The sequence below is a fragment of the Diceros bicornis genome, chromosome 21, assembly GCF_020826845.1.
Source record: "Diceros bicornis minor isolate mBicDic1 chromosome 21, mDicBic1.mat.cur, whole genome shotgun sequence".
Lineage (NCBI taxonomy): Eukaryota > Metazoa > Chordata > Mammalia > Perissodactyla > Rhinocerotidae > Diceros > Diceros bicornis.
The window spans coordinates 6978349-6998388 of NC_080760.1; the positions used below are offsets into that span (position 1 = coordinate 6978349).

General features: G+C 45.9%; 1 long non-coding RNA gene across 1 annotated transcript; it reads right to left on the minus strand.

Moving 5' to 3' along the window:
- Positions 1 to 3190: 3190 nt before the first annotated feature.
- On the minus strand, positions 3191 to 19809 carry LOC131419445 (uncharacterized). Its single transcript, XR_009223255.1, has 4 exons — positions 19759 to 19809; positions 19191 to 19260; positions 17589 to 17662; positions 3191 to 3232 (listed from the first exon to the last, which is right to left on the minus strand). It is a non-coding gene; the product is annotated as an uncharacterized LOC131419445 (long non-coding RNA).
- Between the last annotated feature and the right edge of the window lie 231 nt (positions 19810 to 20040).

Below are 20040 nucleotides of genomic sequence, written 5' to 3' on the forward strand. Positions count from 1 at the left end.
TAACCACACATAAGAGGTGGGGATGAAAGGTCCTGACCTAAGTAACTTTGGAAGACAGTGTTTTGATGGAATACTGTAAAACTAAAGTACTGGACACAAACACTGTACACTAGGTGATAAATGTGTTTTTCATAAGGGTATGGATTAGCGATTCTGAAACTAGTTGACACATTGGTAAATATATTGTAGATAACTGGAGTTAAGTTTCTCACTGTGGGTGAAAGAAGTTACAGACAAAAGGAGAATGCTAGAACAAACTCTGTGGTGCTGGATTGGACTTCTAAGTATCAGTATGAATCCATGTTTCTTTTAATATATCTATCTATCTAGATAGATAGATTGATAGATTGGTAGATTGATAGATCGATAGAGGTGTATACCTGAGTTTATCTTCATACATACCATTCCAAGCTCTGCTGAGAGGGTCTAGAAGCAGTGACACCCTAGTATCAATGAGCAAGCTAGCTCCCAGATCTTCGTTTCTAAATATCATTCTCCAACAAAAAGACCCAGGTTTCCTTGGAGAAATGGCTAATTGTAGGGCTGGGGATGGAAAATACAAGATGAGCCTGGAGCATCTTGTAGTGCCAGAAAGTAGGAAAGTGCTTTTAAAAAAACACACAGAAAATGATGAGATGTGTCAGAAGGAATCAATCAGAAAGAATTCCCATTGGCTCAAGTTGGCAAACTGGGAGCAACAAAATAAATAATGGTAGCACTGGATTATTACCCAGAGAATAAAATAAATATCCATGAGTCTATACTGATATAAAAAAGATTAAATAAGAAAGGAACAAAGAAAGAAAAAAAGAGGGAAAAAAAGAATGAGAGAAAGAGAGAAAGAAAGGAAGAAGGAAGGGAGAGGGACGGGGGGAGACTTCCTCATAGAATTCCAAATAATAAACGCAGCTGGACAGCATGAAATAGAAAATCGCCACTAGAACACCCCAGTAATAATTACTGTGGGCAAGACTGACTGATGAATGCAAAAACTGTGAGTGAAACTTAAAGAAGAAACAGCACATTTGCAGATCCTCAAAACATTTCCCTCCAAATACGTAACATTTTTCTCTTAATTTCTTTAAAAGACCTATGACTATTTAAAGCAAAAATTATAACACTGTATTGTGGGATTTATAACATGGGTAGATGTAAAATTTATGACAACAATATCACAAAGGACAGACAGAGGTAAATGGAACTGTTCTGTAGCAAAGCTTCCATGTTTTACATTGATTAAACTGGTGCACTATTAAGTCTAGGTAGGCTGTGATATGTTAAAGATGCATATTGTAATCTGGACTAACCACTAAAAACTGCAAAGGTGTGTCACTTAAATGCTAATAAAGGAATTAAACAGCATACAAAAAGCATTTGTACAAGAATGTTCACAGGAGATGACCTGCACGTCCCCAGGAGGAAGACGAGCGCACCTCGGGGCATCCACAGAGCAGAACACCCTCAGCCGTGCTGAGGAGCAAACGCTGACACACACATGCTGGGTGAGTCTCATCTACCTTGTGCTGAGGGAGGCAAGCTAGACAGAAAATAATATACGTGGGCGGATTTCTGCCAAGATGAACCTATGGTGAAAAAACCAGAACAGTGGTTTTTTCTGGTTGCCTCTGGGGAAGGAAAAAAATGCCTGGGAAGGAACAGGAAGGAGTTTTCTGGGGGTGATGGAAATACCGTATTCTTAAAGGGGTGAAGTTTATATGGGCATGTTTATTTGCCAAAACTGTACCATTGAGATTTGTGCCTTTTAGTGTGCGTACATCTTACCCCCCCACACACATAAAAAGGACTAAAAGAATAATAAAGTGAGGTGGGAATGGGATGGAGTGTGCATGAAACAAAAATGGCAGACGATTAGTTGATGTTGAAGCTGGGTGACGGGCCTATTATGCTATTTTGTTTATTTTGTATATTGTTTAAATTGTTCTGTAATAAAACTCTTGTATAACAAGATAAACTTGATATACAGTGTTCGCTGGTAAGATGTTGGTTACCTTTGGGGAGGAAGGAGGGAGAAAGGGATTGTTGGGGCCTGAGTGAAGCTGGTGCTAGTTCTTGGTCACACAAGTGTGTTCACTTTGTAATAATTCTTTGAGGTTTACATGGATGACCTCTGCATATATTTCTGTACGCATGTTATACATCAATAAACACTTTAAATCCCGCATATTTGCAGAAAGATCCTAACTCAATATCTCAGACTAACAGCAGTGTTTTGTTTTAAAGTAGAACACGTTCACTCATGACATCATCAGATGGATTTTAATACTCCCAAGTGTATATTAATGCCCTCACCCTTGCTTGGCGCCCTGGGTCTTTCCATTCTTGCCTCAATTTGGCAAGTGGCATGGCTTTGTGTTTTTATGATGCAATCTTTTTCCAGCAAGGTCCACCCTCACGATGATGCTCACCAAGGCCTTGACATCTTGCACAGTACCGTGTTCACAGCATTCACTCAAGACCTGTGGGGCTGGGTTGAATGAGGAACAAAACGAGGATCACTTGATATTTGTAACTTATATCTAGGTGCCATATCGTGACTTAGGAAATTAGTAGGTTTTTCCTTTTTTTTTTTTTTTTGTGAGAAAAATCAGCCCTGAGCTAACATCTCTGCTAATCCTCCTCTTTTTGCTGAGGAAGACCGGCTCTGAGCTAACATCTATTGCCAATCTTCCTCCTTTTTGTTCCCCACAGCCCCAGTAGTTAGTTGTATGTCATAATTGCACATCCTTCTAGTTGCTCTATGTAGGATGCGGCCTCAGCATGGCCAGAGAAGCGGTGCATCGGTGCGCATCTGGGATCCGAACCCCGGGCCGCCAGTAGCGAAGCACGTGCACTTAACCACTGAGCCACGGGGCCGGCCCTGGTAGAGTTTTTTGATAGATTTTCTATGTCTTCTAATTTTTCCTATTTAAAACAATGAGAAATAGAGTCTCAGAGTACTTTCTCTGAGAAAGTCTGACATTTCAGGCACAGATTACTGACAACTATTAATGGTATATGACTTTGCCACCTCATCTTAGTTTTAAGTTTTTAATTCCTTACCTTGGAAATGACCTAACTTTGCTTCTTCCAAATCTTGTAGTAATACTGATGCTTCAGAAATTTGGGCCACAGATATTCCGCTGTTGTGGGTTCTCCCTGCAAAGGAGTGGAGCTGCGCATCCACCAGTGTAGAAGGGTGTGGTGCTGTAGTATTTGGAGTCAATCAGAGAAGCTAAATGGAAAAATGACTCAAGAGAATTATCACCATAACCCCCAAGAGCAAGAAATTATTTTGCTTAATTATTTTGTGATTCTGGGGGTATATTTAAAAAGAGATATTAAAACTGGTTCCCAAGGAACCAGCCCTATAGTAGAGCAGAAATTGCATATTACCTTCTTACACAAAGTTCCCTGACATTGTGGGAAGGACCAACGGGAAGTTTCAGTGCTGTTGCCTGTGTTAATGAGGCCAAGAGGTCCACACTGGGATAAGGAAGTCCAGTGAACAAGCCTTTATGCACTGTGGGAGAAGGAGCATGCGTGTGGTCCCCTGAAGTGGCTTAGGGGTCACTTACCAGTGCACCTGAGTTTCCCGTCTGTATAATGCAAGAATTGTGTCTGTCCACTGTGATGTTTTCTCCTTTTTATGACACGGCTCAGGGCAGTCATTCTAAGACCGCTGACCAAGGTGTAGGCCCTTCAGGCAGGCGGGGTCCAAAGGGAGGATCTCTGCAGCGACCCTGACCATGGAGTCCAGAGGGAGGAACATGGCGGCCTGGATGGAGGGGATGGTAGGACAAGTGGCCTTGAAAAGCAAATTCCAGGATCCCAGTCACCCGGTATTTACCTTTTAGATATTGAATTTACATTTCAAATACTGGCCAGGGAGCTTCAACAAGGGCTGCAAGCATCCTCAGCAACAGCCAGGTTGGTGAGCCCCACCCCTACCTGAGTGCGGGCCTCAAGGGATGCAGCCCAACCACACTGTGCATACTCCGGGTGGTGGGCAGGGCATGGAGGGTGGACGTGGTATATAGAAGAGGCAGGGTAGAGGGTGGCATGGAGAAGGAGAGGAGTGGGGTGCAGGGGTGGAGGGACAAGGAGGGAGTTGGGGCCCATAGCTGTGCATGCTGGGAGCTTTTGTCTCTTAACAACTTCCAGCCAGCAGCCTACAGGGCTGCAGGACTACAACTCCCAGGAAGCTCTGGGCATGGGGTGGTGCCTAGCCCTGAGGGGAGGAGCAGGGCCGTGTGCTCTTGGCCAAGGGCCAAACCGCCATTGGCTGCGGACACTGCAGGGCACCAGCTCCACGTAGACTGAGTCTCTGAGGGATGTGATGGGACCAGAGGGACCAGGGAGTTAGGAGGGTGTGGCGGCTGCATGGGCAGCCGAGGGCCTGCAGCGTGCAACTGTTTTTGTCCAAAATTGAAGCCGGACTGGCGCCTATTCCACACCGCCTCCCTGCCTTGCTTGATTCCTCCTCCCACTTGCATGCCTGTGGGTCTTTCCACACCCTCCTATATAGTCCAGGGCCAGGTGCTTCTCTAAAGTGCTTATGGGAACTGGTTTTACATCCCAGAAACTTTCCACTTTGCCTGCTGCCCTCTGCCTTCTCCAGCCAAAGTGCCATCATTTCATCAGCTTTTGGGAGACATTCGCCCTTGTGGCCCCTCTTGCAAGCACAACTTAAGAGCTGTGCAGGGTGGTAACATTGGCTGTTGCTTGCCTTTTTCGCAAATGCGGAAGTTGAGGCATCCATGAGGTTAATCATTGGTTTCCCCAGGATCCCCAAGAGCAGAGGACAACCACCCAATTCCCAGGCAAGTATCTAGTAGGCCATTTTCACCAACACATTCCAGTGCAGAGGCCTCCTAAACAGCATCCTTAAGATGAGAATAGCTTAAACATTTTGCCCTTTAGATTGATCACCTAATCTCAGCTCAGGCCTGAGTGGCCAGTCTCTCAGGGACACGGAAGAGACTGATCTGATCACTCAGGAAGAGACCGGTGGTCCACCTTTGGGAGACGGATGTGAAAGTTAGACAGCACTTGGGCAGCATTTGAAACCTGTCAGCTTTAACATCTCTGCTTCAGATTCCGGCAAGGTTCCCGGATAAATAAGCCTAGGGATAGTCAGATGTATGGTATTTTTAAAAAATTGATTAGAGTAGCGAAAGGAACAGAGCATAAAATATGCTGCTTATTTGCAAAAGATGAAATGCAACCAAGACGTTCTTGTTAATTTTTTTCTACTCATTTTCTTGGCTGTACTGTACGCTTGAATGCAGAAACAAAAAATTTGAATTGCTAAATTCTCTTTTCCTGAGATTGGTAAATTAACTTAAAAGTCTTATTGAAACCTGTGGAGGAATGGTTAGCAGCTTTAATGATTTATGTCGTCCCTAAAAATCTGGGCATTGATCTACATGAAAAAAAGTCCATGTTTATATTACACATTCCAATAGGTTACATTTCCGATTCCTGAATGTGGGATATTATCAAAACAACTGAAAAACCTGGTCATGGAAACTGGACCCTGTCACTTTGTCAAGAATTTGCCTCTTTATGAATTAATGACAAGAATCCTTTAACATTTTGTAAAGAATGGAAGAGAAACTCTGTAGTGTCTCTGAATGTGGCAAGACAGGGAATTCTTGTTAGACCACATCCTCGGGTCCCTCTCTCGTGTTCAATAGGCCTGGGTGATAGTCCGTGTGCTCAGGTGCAGCGCCACTCCCCCAGCTCCCAATGTTCCATCCTACTCTGGCCTGTGCCCTCTTCAGGGTGTTCTGATGACACTAGTTCACAATGTTTGGAAAGAAACATTGTAACATGAGGATATTCATCATCTTGAAACAAGGATTAATGGAGAAGAAAGTCTCGGGGTGTGTGTGCTCCGATGCACTGCTGTTGTGGTGTGTGGCCACAGTGACCACTGTGCTCCCAACAGTCCCCAAAATGGCTGTCTCAGACATTTGATCTCCTGGTGCAAACACAGCAGCTGTTGACAGAGCTGGGCTCTAGTCGTGGTTCAGTGTCTTCCATCAGATTTTGTGGCTCTGACCCTCCTCTGCTCGCCCCCTTCCTATTCCTATCTGCTGCGTTGATTGCTTTTAGTTGTTTCCTAGGAGCCACTGTGTGTAACTGTATTTCCCAATGTCTTTAGGGACCCACCCTCACTACACGAGTCACTGTACAACAGAGACTTATCCTGGTGTAGCCCGTGTTCATCGTCTCCAGTGGAGCTGTGAAGAACCCTGCTTACTCGGAGCTCCTCTCATTCTCATGCTGCTGGAGCTATTATGAAGCTAGGCATCTCGTCTTTGGTCTCATCAACATTATTCTTTTCATCGATTATTCTGAAGTCAGAGATGACTTTGTTAATAATGTGGACACTGGCTGTCACAGGCACTTTCATGTATCTTCCCCTACAGCTCTGTGAATTAGGCCTGTGATCCACATTTTACAGGGGGGGACACTGGGGCTCAGAGAGTTCGAGTAGCTTCCTTCACGCAATTTCTTGGTACATTTTGAGTCTCCACCTGGAACTCCGCCTCTCAGGTGTGTGCACTTAGCTGGTGTTCCACTTTGTGCCACTCTGCCAGCCTCCCCAATGACACACGCCCCATCCTGAGTCCATTGTCTGCTTGATGGGACTCACACTGCACAAACAGGCCCTGGGAGGGGAGTGGAGTAGTGGGGCGTGGTCCTCCAGCTTACCCTGGGTAGGTTCTAGGTTTATTTCGAGAGCTAGAGCAGTGGAACATACTGACCTTCACTCACGTGGAAGGTTTGTTATGTAGAAATACTCCACTGACTTTTTGCAGGTGTCATGTCTTCTTTGTCTTCATTGCTCCTCTGGGCTTTCTCCTACAGTCTGTGCTGTGCAGTAACATACAGTACAGAGACTGGTGAGCATAATACTGTTGTCCTCCACCAAATGGTCAGGTCACCCATTTTTCTAATTATGAAAGAAATACATATTGTAAAAAAAGTCAAAGCACACAGATCTATATAAAGTGAAACCCTCCCCTTTCATCCCCTTCCCTGAAAACTCAATCCCCCACTCAGAAGGAACTATTGCTAACAGGGTTTATTAGGTTTATTCTTCTAGAAATTTCCTATGAATTTATTAATACAAATAAAGTTTTTTAGCATAAATTACATAACTACATTGTTTTGCAATTTGCTGTTTCCCAAACCGTATATCATAGACGTCTCTCCGTATCAGTGCACATCATTCTAACTTACCATTTTAGACGTTTTAGAGGTATTCCAAAGAACAGGAATACCATAATCTGTTTACTTCTTCTATGATAGAAATGGGATTACATCCAGTTTCACTATTATACATAATGCTGCAGTAAGATCCTTGTATGGAATTTATTACACTGTTATTCAACTGCTCAATTTGCTTTGTTTCCTTTAAGTCAGAGACTGTTATATTTTTAACATTTTCATGGGAATTATATTATAGGGAAATTAATTTTATCACTGAATAAAGACATTTATGGGGAAACGAATTCAAGGTCATCTATCTCAGTATTCTGGAGAAAAATCATGAAACTTAGAAGGTATTTGCTTGCTCCATCACATTCTAACAAATCATGTTAACAATTTAAAGTTGAATGTTTGAATAGCCTCTACTCTCTCTGTTCAGAAGAAGGATGACTTTTTCTTGTCTTGAAAACTTCTGACACCAGGGGCTCTCAGTTGGGCTTCAGAGAGGATAAGATATTGGTGTCGTATCTTTTTCTCTTCAGCTGTAGGCTGAATGGTCCAAAGATCATAGAATTGAACATGGTCCAATCGATATATATGATTGGGGTCAAAAATTCAAAGTAATGAACCCAAGATAGGAATCTATAACTTTGGTTCTTAATAAAGAATTTCCTTTGATATCCTCAAGTCTCTGTGATTAGTAGTAAAAACTCACCTATAGGTGAATAGATGTGGTTCTGCTGGCAATGTCTGGCTTGAACATCCATAGTTGAGGCTGCCACATCCGTAGGTAGATTAGACTTGACTTCTCGACGACCTCTGCCCTTGGTCTTTGACCTGGGAAAAATAAGAATTTAAAAAAGCTGCTGTTATTAGAACTCAATGTTAGAAATGCCCATTAAAGAGTGAGTTTGATTTGGTAAACCAAAGGGGGTATAAGCAGAACAAAGTCTTTAATATCCATAACATTTCAAAAAATTCTAATTTTTTAAATATAACTCTATTTTTGCCACAGTGCAAACTGTGATATATGAATGAAATATCCCTCTGTCCATTTCTTAACTTCTTTCCATTGTTTTGATGGATTTATCCTCTAATCCGGATTCCAAGTGTGAAAGAACATCTTTGTTCTTCAAAGAAAATAAGCCATTGAAATTTGATTTTCTTTTAGCTCAGCATACTACAGGTTTGGGGAGTAAATGATCATGATTCTGAAATCTAACTGCTAATTAGAGGGGTGTAACGGATGATTGAATGGTGGTTCATCCCCATGGTCAGGGGTATTGTACACATGGACGCGTAAACACTATTCAGGAAGCTGCTTCAGCCCTGTGACATCCCTCAGAACCACAGTACAGGAGGATCTAGGCACACAGCCATCTGCCTCGATCTCCTGGGTTACATGTAGGTCCAGGGGTCTTGAGAGTGGCTTCAGAGCAGCTAACTTTTATCTATTTCTCCCCTTCCTTGTCTCCAGCTTATCCCAAACTGTCTTGACTATCATATTTTAAAGTAAGACCAATTATAGTTATTTACATGAGCTTCTTGTTCATTACTGCAGAGTAATAATCAGGCATACTATTAAATATCATTTAATTGACCTAATTAAATGTGTTGTACCTTATAATTGATTAGAACACTAAGTTTAGTTCCGAGTTTGATATTCACCAAATGTGTTAATCTGCCTACAACTGCCATGTGTCTCACTCCTCTTAGATGTGCATCTTTGGACCATCACAAGATTTGAATGAATCAAATCATCATAAATTAAGATAATGTACTGTCTTTTGCATGATAGGGAGGCATATGTGTCCATTTTGGAAATATGCCCATTTGTCTTTTCTCTCCATGAGAAGTTTCTGGTCACTAGATCTCCAGGTGGCTTGCACAAACCCTAGATCTGTAATAGCTTGGTGCCTCCTTCTACTTGGGGTAGAAAGAAAAGAGATCAGAGATACTTATTAAAGTTTTGGTTGCATGAAGTCTTCTATGAAGAATATCCATGCATATTGTTCTGGATAGCTTTCTGTTCCTAAGAGTACTAGTTACATTAAGGGCTTGTCAGGAACTGTGAAAGGTGTGATATTTTAGCTTACCTGCAAGCTAATAAGTCAGCCTACCACGGTCTTATAGATGTTGGCAAAAGACATGAGACCTGTGGGTCAGAGACAAAGGACTTAATGACACAGCAATACCAGGGGCCAGAGTATCAACATTTGCACCGGTTCACTAAATCTCACTTCCTGCATGGTGATACACAGTGGGCCAGGTGACATGCAGAGCGTTGCAAGAACACAGAGCTTAAGGAACTCAAATCTTTGATAATGGGCGGGAAGTCTGCTGACCTTTGCCCCGGGGAGGGGTGTTATTTTTATTATACTGGGCAGTAAGTAGCCTGCCCTTTGCTCCAGAGGAGGCCACTATTTCTATCTTCCAAGGCTGACAGCTCTACACACATCCTTGAAAAGATAACCTGGTTTCACTGGCTTTCAAAGATAAGCTTGAACGAGACTCGATCATCATTCAGTTCTTCTGTTTCCTTTATTGAGATTGTGCAAATATGCTCTTTTCTCTGTAAAGTTCACTAACTTTATTCATACATAAGGGATGCTTTTTGTTTTATTTATTAAGTTGAGATTGTCTTATTAGAGCAAATGATGAAACTATTATAGGTTGAATCTGGAAGTATGCTTTTCCAGGAAATATGTGAAAGAAGATCAGTGCTCACAGAACTCTGCCACAAGGAGCTGATAGAAACTTAAATGATTTTAATTTGAATACTGTTTTGTACAACTTTCTTCCATCTTACTTCATCCTCTCTGCTTCCTGTAACTCTCATATGGGAATGGGGCAGTCTCAGGGATTCACTGAACTCATTTACAATATTCAAATGGTTTTGTCTGTTGTGTTTTTTTAATTTAGGTAAACTTGACATACAACATTATATTAGTTTCAGGGGTACAAAGTAATGATTCAGTGTTTGAGTATATGTTGAAATGATCAGCACAATAATTCCCGTTAACATCTGTCCCCATATATAGTTACAAAATTTTTCTCTTGTGATGAGGACATGGCGTATTTCAAGGTGCATAAGAATCAACGATGATATCATACTTTTCCATATACAGCTTGATGAATTTGAACATAATATACACCCTTGAGACCTTCACCACCATCAAGGCCACAAACATATCCATCACCTCCCAAAGTTTTGTTCACCTCCTTTATTACTATTATTCTGTGTTAAGAACTCTTAATATCTACTCTATTAGCAAATGTGATATATGCAATACAGTCTTGTTAGCTGTAGGCACTATGCCGTAGCCTACATCTCCAGAAATTTTTTATCTTTATAACTGAAAATTTGCAACCTTTGACCATCAGCTCCCAATTTCTCCCTCCTCCCAGCCCCTGGCAACCACTATTCTAACCTCTGCTTGTATGAGTTTAACTATTTTAGATTCCACATATAAGTGAGTATTTGCCTTTCTGGCTGCCTTATTTCACTTAGCATAATGTCTTCTAGGTCCATCCATGTTGTCAAAAATGGCAGGAATTCCTTCTTTTTTCAAAGTTGATTAATATTCCATTTCTTTATCCATTCACTCGTCAGTGACATTTAGGTTACTTCTGTGTCTTGGCTATTGTGAATTAGCTGCAATGAACATTAGTGTGCAGGAATCTCGTTGAGACCCTGATTTCAATTCCTGTGGGTATATACTAGAAGTGGGATTGCTGCATCATATGTTAGTTTTCATTTTTGGAGGAAGCTCCATACTGTTTTCCATAATGGCTGTACTAGTTTACATTCCCACAAGGGTTCCTTTTCTCCACATCCTCACCAACATTTGCCATCTTAATTTTTTTGATAATCTCCATCTTAACAGGTGTGAAGTGATAGCTCATTGTGGTTTTGATTTGCATTCCCTGATTAGTGATGCCGAACACCTTTTCATACACCTATTGGTCCCTTGTATGTCTTCATTGAAAAAAGTCTATTCTGGTCCATTGCCCATTTTTCAATTGATTTTTCTTTTTGTTATTGAGCCAACACAAAAAAAGAGAACAAAATTTTCAGGCATTATGGGTGATTCCCAGTTGATGCAGATGGTTTTGTTTTTACAATGGTACCAAAAGATCATGTTTCGTGCTTTTTCTTCAGCTTGTTATAAGACCAGCAGTAGCTACGGCATGGCAGATAATCGGGATCTTCTTGGTTTGGAGGTTTACAACATAAATGAGTGGTAAGGAATTTTTATTATTCCAAGGAAATTATTGAGATCATAGTCCATGGAATCCAGGATTTATAGGTGTAGGAGGAAATTAAGGTGAGGATTGGTGATCTGGCATTACATCTGATCTTGAGGGACAGGTATCTACTGTATGAGTGTTTGAATAAAAGTATTAGAGATCAGGAGTTTGTGGTGGGTGAATATGTTTTCTGAATTATTTACTTTTGAACACCACCATTTGGATTATGTGAACATCTGGGATATGGGAGTAAGTCGCTAACAGGGGGTTGTTGATAATGTCAATATTGATTTAACTTCTATGAACACCGAGTGGTAAATAGATTAAGCAAATGAGTAGTCAGACAACACAGAAATGGTAGGATTTGGGTTTTAGTAAAGGACTGGGGACCGACTGTCCTGAGAGGCAGTGCCAGGACTTATGAGGTTTAGAGTGACAAAGACAAGAAGGGAATAGAATCACACTCAAACAAGGAGGGGTGTTAACAGGATGGAGGGAGAAATGATCTGGGGGAGCCTTGAGTTTTGACCTTGAGCTTTCTGTTCTTGATGCAAATCTGCCTGATGACATCCCAGGACACAGGTCAGATCTATCACCAGAAGATAGATGGAGTGTGGAAGTACAAAACAGGCAGGATAATTGTCCTAAAAAGGCAGGCTTCTTTTATCATTTGACCCACCTTCATGATTTATTTTTGTTGGATAAGAGGAAAAGAAGGATGATAGTCACGTCTTCACAGAGGAAGCAGCATAACTGTGGGAACTAGTCCAAACCAAACCCTGGTTTAAGCATCTCCATCCCTTTAAGGATGTCCAGTGACATATTGAAGAGGCCGGTTACTAGAATCCCATCCCATCCTGGCAGTGACGGGTCTCTGGGAGGACACCTTGGACCAGTCCCACCAGGTCTGCTGGCCTGAGAGACCACAAGGACTCCAGGCCTGCAGCAGTGCAGGACAATTGGTAAGACCTTTCAATCTTGCCAAAGCATTTCAAAAACTTGCACCTAGTCACACAAGTGATTCCCTGCCAGGTGTGCTTGCAGGTGGTCTGCACTCCAGGTCCCATGCCCACTCCTGCCGGTCTTCAGATTTGGCAAAGATGATTCCAGGAGCTGATCTGGGCATTCCACAGCTCCACTGCCAACAATTTCTGGTCACTGAGGAAGGTATCAGGAAGGAGGAAAGGGCAGTGAGGAGCACAGGAGAGAGACTGGCGATAGCACTGATGGCGGACAGATTTGCTAGGGAGGCAGAGAATGTGAGGGGCCAAGAAGGACGTCCTGACAGCAGATGAAATGGAGCAGCCACCTCAGTGAGGTCTCTTGGCAGCGTCCCTAATGTTTCCTTGCTTTGAGCTCTTGAAACTTTAAAATATATCAAAACGTTTCTTTTATTAAATTCTGCTGTGTGACATAGAAAATATAGACAGCGGTTTCTTTCTGAGGTGAGAGGTTGAGTTTCAGGTGAGGAGAGAAAAATCTTCCTTTTTCATGCTGTTCTCTCATTTTCCTTTACTATGTACGTTATTTATTTGTACTTTCAACTCAGCAGCAAGTTATTAACATGATGGGATGATTCAGTTTTTCCCCTCACAGTCACAGTAAAACCTGCTTAAAGTAGATTATTCTTTTTGTGTAATATTCCAATAGATTCCAAAATATTATTTCAAAATCACTTTGAAGTCTATGTTCTCAAATTAGATATTTACTTCTAGGTCTCCATTTTTTTGTTCTTTGTTGCCTGCTAATTCAGAGTTGCATCTAAGGAAATATCAGATTTCCTTCAGTTTTTTAGATCATATGTGTTGGAAATTTGATTCACGAAAATGGACACGGCAGTTGGGGGATTGTGCTACTATCAAAAGAGGCCTTTTCAGCATCAGTAATCTGACAAGAACCCACTGCTTGTTGGGATTTAATTGTCTATTTGAGGGATCAAGCTTTCACTGTTGGCACTTCTCTTTCTCTTTCGAGGGAATGTACAGTCTTCCCAGTCTTTCTCTTACCAAATCACATTCCTGGGTGGCTATGCCGGGTCAGGAAGAGCCTGGGATGCTGTGAACCAGGATTCATCCTCAGCTTCTGGCTGTCCTGAGAAGGCTTCCCTGGCAGAGTCCAGCCTGTGTTTCTGGGTGACACTTGTAGCCATTAGAAAGGAGTGGATAGCTCACACGTGCCAAGTGATTCATCGGGCCCTTGTCTTACAAGGTGTTCCCAAGGGATGAGGTTCAAAATGTCACTTGGTAACCCTTTGAAGGCTTGTAGTCATGGGGTGGGTTCTCGGTGTGAGCTCAGAGCAGTGTCTGTTCACCACCAGATGGGAAGCATTTCAGTATTTTAATTGGTAAGGCTATGTTCATGTACGTCCATGGATCATCACTTCCATGGCATTCCATTCTGGACACCCCCACACCCCTGTCATGCCTCATTTTTCAAAGCTCCAAACAGGGTTCACACTCCAGCAGGTTGTTGTAATGTAACCACAGCACAAGACTGGGGAAAAAAAACACAGCCACCCAGGGGCGACACACTTTAAGGGCTTGGGCCCAATTGCCCCATTTGGATGAGTTGGGAACACCAACACTGAGTGTGTAAACTGAAGGATTGTCCAAGACCATGGACGTCAGAATGACACGGGCTCAGAAGTCACCTTGGACAGCAAGGGACAGTGTGGTGTCACTGACTGGCCAGGATTATGTTCCCTTTTCTTGGCAAAGTAGAGCTCACCTGGGATCCATCAGGCCAAGCCAGGGAGGAGGCTGGGGGCCTTCTAGGGGATTTCTGCCCTAAAGTGAATTGCAAAAGGAAGGCAGGGGTGCTGAAAATCCTAGTGCACAGGGAGCAGTCATGTTTATGGAACGAGGCCCAGCAGTAGCCTTAAAAGCTGCATCATATATCTTTCCTTCTGGATACAAAACAAGCAGGAAAAGGAATTCAGAGTCCTGGACAAGGATCCCAGCAGGATTCAAATCTAGGTCACGAGTGAACACGGAGCCCCTAGAGAGGTGTCAGGAGGGAAAGTCCTGTCTGCCTTTAGTCCAGTTGCAAATGGCCTCCCTCTGTAATTTTCCTCTCCACGTGCACGTTTTGATCCTTCTGCATTGTTTTCCCCACTTAGAGCCGATGCAATCCCAGAGTTTTAACTAGAAAACTACAAGTTCCTAAAATTTGGTCAAAAGAAACCTCAACAAGAGAAGCAGAAAACATTCCCTGTTCCTCCAGAATTAGAAAGGAAGCCCCTGCCTGTGGCACGACTTGGTCCTGGGTAGTGCTGTTTTAAACACACCTACATTTCAGTGGTTGTTGCTCTGCCTGTGAAAGTACCTTCAACCTTTAAATCTCAAGAGAATGGGCGGGGGCCCGTGTCTGCTCCTGGAGGAGCTGAATGATACTGAAATAAACTTGTCCTCGGAGTTACGGGGACTTGAGAGTGTCCCCACTGGCCAGGGAATGGGCTGGCCCTTCTCCCTTCTCCCACATACAATAAGCTGATGACCCAGAAGAGTTCTTGATTCAAAGAGAAATGTGAGACTCTGTGTCTCCCTTACATGCCTACAGAAAGCAACAGAACCACACAACTCCCAGGCTGTAAAGGGAACAGGACTTTAATATAATATTCAAATATGGCATTTATTATTTACAGCAAATAACTACTGTCTCTCCCCAATGGGTGAATAGGTGCTGGGGTAGAGTTGTCAGGGAGCTGGCGTGGGGTCGTCCCTTCCCTCTTGGGCTTCAGGCGACCCCAGGAATCAGCTTACAATGTTTCCCTTCCCATCAGGTAGGAGGAGCCGGCCCGGTGCATCGCAAGCATCCCAGCTGTATCCCCGCTGCTGAGGATGCGGCTGTGCTTGGCTACTGGTACGGGGCTCGGTGTTGGGGCCTGGGGGCTGAGTAGAAGATTCGGGTTATCTTGGGGGGGCCTTCCTCAGAATCATGGCCCCCCACCCATCCCACTGCAGTGAGTGCTCCAGACCCTGTGCTCAGTGCTGTCAGCCACCAGTACCCCATTTGCCCTGTCACACGAGAGATCATTTAGTATAACCTATTTCACAGAGGAGGAAACAGAGTCTCAGGAAGCTGAAGAGAGTCAACCCAGTCACAGGACTGCTCAGTAGTGGAGCTGGGGTCCCAGTGCCAGCTGTCCAACTCCCCAAGGACACGCTTAGCCCGAAGCTTTACTGAACCCCTAGGAGTCAGTCACCCCAGCCCAGACACTCACTCACCCCTGAACTTGATGATGGCCAGTTCTTCTTGGCCTTGAGTATTCTGCTGGCCAATTAGGTCTAGTGCTCCAGCTGGCAGGACAGGCCTTAGCTACAGGACAGAGAGGCACCTGTGAGACTACCAGGAGCCACACCTCAGGTGTCCCCTCCATGCCTCCCCAGCAGCTGGAGTCTGAGTGTCCCAGAGGTCACCCTGCAATAAGGCCTGGGGCTGAATGGGGGGCCACGGAGACAGGCTCTCTGGACTGGCCAACAGGGAGAGTCCACACTTGCCCTCACCCAACTCCTGCCCAGCCTCACCTATCATTCTCGTTGAGCAGCTCCATGTCCTGGAACCAGGCCCCAAATCACTCCTGGGGCTCTGGTTGTAATTCTTTGCAGCCACCTGGAGCAGCAGGATCTCCCTCATGACTCGGTGTTCCTGGAACCAGAGAGAAGGAGAGGATGCAGACAGGGCCTGGATGGGAGATGCTGCAGGGGCCTTGTGGGGGGTGAGGAGTGGGGCAGGGGACCAGTCCTGGCAATGCTCCTTCTCTTCAGTTCCATCCAGGCTTTACCTGTTCTCAGAATGGGAATAATCAACTCCTCCTCCAGGAAGTTTTCCTTGATGAGATCCTCCCCTCAACCCACCCATCAATTGGGTGGGTCTCCCACTTCTCTGTTATCAAACTCTTCCACTCAATGTAAGATACAGGGGGTGGAACCAGGGACTGTTCTGCCCAGAGGGTCTCTGATTTCCTCCTCCTTCCCCTCGCTGCAGGGAGTGCCACAGCTGCTCACCTCAGTCCTTTACTCAAGGTTGATCTCATTCCTCTGGATGGCAGACAGCTAAGCTAGAGTCCATCAGACAGAGCCCCCTAGCCTGACTATCCCCCTATGCGCACCCCTTCTCATGTTGCACTACTGCTAGGTCCCCAGGGGGTCCGGGCATACAGAGAAAACAGGACTTGGACTTACGCCGGTCTCTGGGCTCCAGAAAAGGAGGACATGGGGGTGAGGCTGAGGGACCTGGCAGCACAACTCTCTCTGATGACAGACTTGGAGGCTGAGGCCTCAGGCAGAAGGGACTGCTCAGCCACTTATGTGCTGCCTGACTTTGGGGGGCCCAAATTCTCTCTCCCTCCATGGGCAGCATGGGAGGGAGTCCAGCTCAGACAAAACCTCATGCAGCTGTGCCATCAGGCAGCTCTGAGCTTCCCCAGCCTGGAGAACCGGAATGGGTGTCTCAGGTGGAGCCTCTGTTCATTCATCCCTAAGATGGGCCCAATGTCCCAGCTCCCAGGGGCAGCTGCAAGGCTCTCATGAGAGATGTGTAAAGTGCTGAGAGCTCAAAGCTCAGTTCGGGGGCTCCCGCATCCCAAGGCTCAGGATCCTTGTCCTCCCTGCCTGGTCCTCAGGTTCACCCACCTCGAGATAATCACCCATCGTCAGACGCAGCAACAGCAGGTCATGGAGGAAAGTGCCAAGATAGGGGACAACACTCTATGACATCGGTGTGCAGGTGGGATGATCCCTTGCTCTCAAGTCTACCCCCTGCAGACCCTCCCCTGAAAAGTCCTCACCCTCAGCATCCTGGCCCACCCAAGGGTTCCCACGGGGAGCAGCCTAGGACCCTTAACAGCCTCCCCTCAATTCCCTCTCCCTTCACAACCCAAGAACACCACACTCCTCCTCGCCACCTCCCACGGCCGGCTTCTGGAAAATCACAGGGTATGCGGTCCCCGGCCCTCCCCACAACAAACCCATCCTGCACCAGCTCTTCCAGGCCCTCTTCCTGGTCACTTCTACTGGGGGATTCGGACACTGTGGCAACAAGAGGAAGGGCCCTCCTCTCTTGATTTGAGGCCTCCAGCTGGGAAGGCAGAGCCCCTCCACCACAGGCACACTTACCTGCTGCAGCTGCTGCTGCTTCTCCTGCACCCTCTGGAGGTTGCTTTCCGGGGGGCAAACGTGGAGGGCCCCTCCTGCCAGGGTACAGGACAGTGTCAGTGAGGCCATAGTCCCCTCACCCCATTTCTCTCCAGCACCACTAGCCTCTAACCCTGGACATCTGACTCAAGTCAACTGGTACCAATGCCATTCCATCCTCCAAGGTCTTGTGATTCCAGAACAAGCCTAGCTCCGATTCTCACTCTGGGTGTGAGTTTGGGCTTTCGGCCTGGCCTCCCCGAGCCTGTTTCCTCATCTGGAATGTGTGAAAACTCCAGCTACCTCACAGGTTCTCCTGAGGACTCACTGTCGTATGGCTGTCATCATTGCTCTCGCCCTCACCCCTCCAGGTGGAGCAGGCAGAAAGCTCCCACATTCCTTTCCTCCTTCTTACCTCATCACCACCTTGTGAGGCCTGCACCACAAGATCACCATAGCTCCATTTCCCTGATGAGGAGACAGAGGCCCAAACAGGGGCAGTGAGTTGTTCAGGGGCCCACAGAGGAGAGGCTGCTTGCCCCTCCCAGCCAGACGCCCTGTTTCAACATCCTCACCTAACCCCCAGCCCCACCACTGACAACAGTCCTGTCCCCTGAGCTCTCAAAGCTTGGTCCTGGGCCAAGCCATGGATGGAGATGATGGGGTGTCTTGGGAGTCTGGTTGAGTGGCTCCTGCCTGCCCCAGTCCCGTGGAGTGTCTAGTCCCCAGGCTGGGACAGAGGCAATGCCAAAGCCTTCTCCTCCCCAAGGAACCCTTCAAGATATTCCCCTGCACTGAACTCTTTCTTTATCGACCCAGGAACTGGACCCCCAAGGTGCCACCTCTGATCAACAGAGAAGGGGGTGACAGAACGCTTTGCTTCCTCGTTTACATGAAGCTCCTAACGTCCTTTCAGCAGGATCCACTAAGAATCCATCAGTTGCCTAGACACTACGCATAAGCCACCTGGGGCCTATGTCATTGCCAACCAGGCACTCAGGTGAGAATCCTGTGGTTGACTCGAGTGACTGCTCTAGGGGTTCAGGGGGCTGTCCCAGAATGCACACATTTGTCTCTGGTCCTGCCGTTCTGACCCAAGGATGAGCAACCTGTTTGTCCACCTGGGCCATGGGAATCCCCTGCCATGCCCGTCTCTGGGGCAGGCAGGGTGGCCTCCCCTTGGAGACGTGGTGAAGACAGAAGGAGCAGCAGTGCCCTGGCTTCCTGAGGACAGGTTTAGGCTGAAGGCTAAACCCACCCCAACCACCCAACAGCCTGGAAGAAGCTACATCCAGCAGGATGGACGTGCATGGAAGCCAGAGACCTGCTGATGGCACCAGCTCAGCAACTCGTCCTGGAACAGCCCAGCCAACACCACTGTGTCCCATGACCAAAGCCTCCTGCCCAACAATGGCACCCCACCTGCCCATGGGCAGAACAGTTCCCTCTGCTTGTTAACCTGGACAAGATAGACGGGAAGGTTTCAGAGAAAGTTCAAGTGAGAAACTATTAAAACCACAGCCTGCCCAGTCCCCCTCCCACTCCCACCCCTCCTCTCTTTCCAGACCCCCAACCTCCACTTACCTTGGTCATCAGTTCTATGCTTAAGGACTCGTCTTGGCTATAGCACTCCTTAAGTTTTTCAGAGCTCTCCCTGAGGGGAGGGGAAAGAGGGAAGGATAAATTTAGGGATAATGTGTGGTGTCTGAGTGCAAATCCTTTTCTTTGACAACTTGAGAGATTCAAACTGCCTGGAGGAGTGCTCTCACTGGGATCCTCTGAGCACTAAGGTCTCGTGGGACTGGGAGGGGGCTCTCCTGTTTGTCACTGTGGTCTCCATTCCCCGGCTCTACAGAGCAGCTCTCTTTTGACCACTTTGAGTTTCAACTGGGTGTAGAGTTCTGTTGCTAAAAACACTTGAAAATCTCCAATGTGGCTAAACCCAGCACCTGGCATTTAGGGAAACCGAGTCCTGAAGTAGAATTGGTGCACTAATGTCACCAGGAAACTTAGAGACCCACCGCCGAGGTCCAGGCCCTCTCCCAAGCATTTGCTGCCTCCCAGGAGTTCTCAGCTGACTGAGGGGCCAATGGCAGACATACGGGAGATCCCCCATCCACCCTGGTCCTCCTATGGAGAGAGACCTACCCACCAGGAAACTTCCCCCATGTGTTCTTCAGGTGGCTTGTGGAGGTTTTCTGCAGAGCAGAAATGACAATGCGGGGTAAGGAGAAGTTCTTCAGGATCTCTCACTCCTGGGGAAGGGAAGAGAATGAGCTGTGAGGTGGGGCACTGGAGCCCTGCTTGCTTTAGCTTCAGTCCAATTCTATTTAAATCTCTCCTTCTGCATGAGACAGATGCTCAGGGAGCCCCAGAAGGGCACATTTAGGACCCAAAGAGTAACACTCACAGCGACGAGGGTTTTAGCTCAACC